We start from the raw sequence: 4,278 nt of genomic DNA, 5'->3' as shown, positions 1-4,278 counted from the left end.
GTGTATTATTTGTTGAAACTGTACTTCCGATTTGATTTGAAACTGTCTCATTGCTATCTGTTTATCAATAAAACTTTGAAAAAAAAGAATAAATTTCAGGGGCTGGGAAGATAGCTCAGTAGAATAAGCACTTGCCTGGCAAACACAAGGGCCTAAGTTCAATCCCTGGTTAAAAAAGAAAAAGAAAAAAGAATAAATTTTAGTTATTCTTATGATGGGAAGCAATACAATATAGTCAATATAATGCCAAGGTTGTAAACTGATCACCCTGGGGAATAGTACCATACCAGGGACTCAGAATTCATTTCTGTTACTGACGTACCGGACATTCAGCAGTGGCTGTAGCCCAATCAACATTAGTGAATTAGAGTCTAGGTTGCTGAACTCATGCATAAAACTCCAGCCCATGCACACTGTTTATGAGCCCATGGGGCAATGGTAGGGGTGGCTAAAGGAAGAGTTTAGCAAGTATGTACAGAATGAATCATTTTATCTATTTGATTATTAAAATCTTCTTCTGCTGAGGTCTCTTTTTAGTCAACTTTTACATGGGAAACAGTTTTACATTCTTTGTTCATATGGAGAGGTCTATACAGGTATCTGTTCCCCAAATATATTTGTCATCAATTTTCCAATCATATGCCATCCAATTTCCTTATCACCCACCTAAGTCATTAGCTATAACCTATAAACCAGCACAAATGTAAAATGGCCAGGTAAAACGTCCTACCCAAAGTTCTGACCACTGAGAAGATTTTTCCATCACCACTGTACGTCAGGGCTGTCCTGGAGAGGGGATGTAGTTCTGCAACTACCTGCTTGGAGTTGATGCATGCATAACATGAAGAACCATGTGTAAACCAGTCTCTAGACTTCTTATCCTCTAAGAGCTAATCATGGACATCTGGGCAACTTCTTTATGTGACTTACTTGTACCATCTGGACCTGTTCTGGATTGGTCACATATATACCATTTCCTTTAAATGCTATGTTATTACCATGTACATTCAATCTATGACTTAGTGAACCAGATAATACCTGTCTCATGACAGGCTATGCAAGTCGAATGGTAACTTTGTGGCCAGTGATCTAGTATTTAGTTTCCACTAACTACCTACTAGCAGGAGATAGATTTGTGTTTCAGAGAAAGTGTAGTTTTGCAGATGATGTTAGACCCTAACTCAAAAAGGATAACAAAACTATAAGTGTAGTGTAGGGAAATTTTGCAGTTAATGAAAATATGCAAATTATTATTAATAGAGATATAGATAGCTTATATTAGATACATTTATTTCTATTGGAATAGATCATGCTAAAGAAATAAATACAAACATTTCTATCTATGAATGTTAACATTAAATTATTTTATAATAATTCTAAACCACATATAGATAATTTATGTTTCACAAAGGAAACCAACAAATAAGTGAATTGAACTGAAATTTGAGCTATAGTTTGTTGCTAAAAGATTAAATTAATTTTAAATAAAAATAATTTTCTTCTCAAAAATATAATGTTCTTCACAGCTGGGAATGGTGATGTATGCCTATAATCCCAGAATTCAAGGGTCTGAGGCAGGAGGATCACTGTGACTTCAAGACCAATGTAGGCCTTAAATGAGCTCAAGGCCAGCCTGAGTTACATAGTGAGTGAGACCTTATAGCATATATAATATTTTGCAGAGAAATATGGCAGAACTCATCATTTTTATAATATATCATTTATAATCTAAAAGAAATGGAAAAACATTTCACAGTCTTACAATAAAAATAGCCAGTGGTTAAACCCAAAATAATTGAGAATAAAAGTTTTTAAATATTCAAAATCAATCAGAACAACTATGCTTAATGTTGTAGAGAAAATAGTCTACTAAAAATGGTAAGACTACACAGGAGAAAAATATGAATACCAAGTTAATCTCTATATAGGAAAAAAGCACTACCTAAAGTATTGTATTCTCTAAAAGGAATTCTTAGCATGGGGGAAAAACAAAGGCAATTGGCATCAAGTGTGAAATGACATTAAAAAGTATTATCTATTTGGTAAGCCAAAATATTGAGAAAAAGGGTTATATCAGAGATCTGTTTGACAGTATCCAAAAGTTTTACCTCTGTATAATTGTAATCTCTATAGAAAGAACAGAGAACCTCAGAAAAAAAGAAAACATACTCATGATAATTGCTATGCAAAGGCATGAATTTAAATAATTTTAGACATTTAAGAGCTAGAAACTGAAAAAAAATGGAACAATAAAAACAAATAACAATGGAAACAACAACAAATTATAGAGATTCTAGGCAAAGAGCTAAAGACTAAAGATAAATTAGCAACTTGGCACAAACTAAAAAAAATCACATTTCACATAAAATAGTCTGATTAAACATTTAGAAAGGAAGAAGTTCAAGAGGCAGAAAAACAATATTGCTAAACTGCTGAAAAATTGGTGTTGAGTGGTGCTGAATGTGTCGGAAAAATGAAGAATAAAATTTAACTAAGGAATATTCAGGAAAAAAATGATTTTATTATTGTCTATGCAATGCACTACAAAACATTACAAGTAAAATTATCTGACCTGATGGGAGAAACAAAAGAAAAACAGGATTCAAAACAAAGGAAGAGCATTGAAAATACTGATATGGCAATATTAATACTGCTAGAGAAGTACTAATATTGTCTTTATTTTTGAGAGCAAAAGATTTGATGTTGGAGCTAAATTATGATTGAATTTTGAGTTCATAATGTATTTTGACATAATATATAAATTAAATGTATTTAGCTGTAATATATAAACTAGGGGGCCAGGGAGATAGCTCAGTAGAATAAGCGCTTGCCTGGCAAGTGCAAGGTCCTGAGTCTAATCACCGGTACTGAAAAAAAAAAGTGTAATATATAAGCTAGCTAAATACTAAGAATTTACCCAATTACAGGATTTTCTCCTTTCAAGAAAAGTGGAGAAATTTTCATTCTAAGTGAGTTAGTGTATGTTATTATATGTAAAGAAATTAGTTAAAAAATGAAAATTCTCCACACTCAAGAATAATTTTCATGAAATCCATTGATGAATTAAATATGATTATAACTGGATTTTGGGAAAATTTTGTGAAGGAAAAAGACCAAACAGAGAATCTCTTTTAGAGATAATATTTATACATTTTTCTCATGTATTCATTAATATTTAAAAACGTGTAAATCAATGATTAAGGCAATCTCAGAAATACAAACTTAATTTGAAAAATAAGAGAAAAGATTTATGTTTCATTTTTAGTTTTTGTCTCCACTAAAATAAAGTGTAAGATTATTTACTTCTAAAAAAAGATCTATGGGGCCGGGGAGATAGTTCTATAGGATAAGTGCTGGCAAGGGCAAGGGCCTGAGTTCAATCCCCTATACTGCAAAAAAGAAATAAAATTAAATTAAAATAAAATCAATGACTTAGTATTATTTTTGAAAAATACACTTAATCTAGTTATTTGTAGTTCAGCTTATTGAACATTTGCCAAAGGATGGATAGAATAACAGGGTCTACTTGTTATATGAAAATTTGAATTGGAACCTTTTTATTTATACTATTGCAATCATATTTCATTTTTAATATTGGTCCATTAACTAGAAGAGTTCTTCAATTTGGTGTCTAGATCATAGAGCATAATATGATTAGTAGAATGAGCCATCTTGCCCCTTTTGCTGCCCTGGGTGGCCACTGACTTGCAACAATGACTTTAATCTTTGCTTTGGGTTTCAAGTTCAGGCTTAGCAACAAGAATCTGCACTGCTTTCAACAAGTGTCACATTGGCAGTGTCGCTTCCCTCACAGGTGAATGACTTACCACCTGCGGCTGCATCTCTGTGTGTTCATCTTTTAGGTTAACTTTTAATAATCACTTTTAGGTTAATTAAATTTTACTAATTTTGTGATTGTTTACTTATGATGTCCTATTGTCCCCAATTAATGATTTTGAACTTTAATATCACATTTCTTATTGCAAGAACTAGTATTATTTTTAAAATTTCACCCATCCATTTTGCAGACTTCTCAACTAATTTTTAGTACAAGAAGGTGCACCCTTTAATGACCATAGTTAAATGTATAAAATTTCAGTGAATGCGCTGAACAATCAAACTTAGCTGTAGTCACCTAGACATTGCTTCTTGTATTGATTTCCTCTCTTTCTTGGTCAACAATTTGGACTTGTCATTTCTACTCTCAGAGGATATTTTCCACATTATCAATTGTCTGAAATTTTCAATCAGATTCTACTCTAAGGAAACCTCAAAATT

This window comes from Octodon degus, unplaced genomic scaffold (assembly GCF_000260255.1).
Source record: "Octodon degus isolate 3935 unplaced genomic scaffold, OctDeg1.0 scaffold00175, whole genome shotgun sequence".
NCBI classification, from domain to species: domain Eukaryota; kingdom Metazoa; phylum Chordata; class Mammalia; order Rodentia; family Octodontidae; genus Octodon; species Octodon degus.
This window is presented reverse-complemented; position numbering follows the sequence as displayed.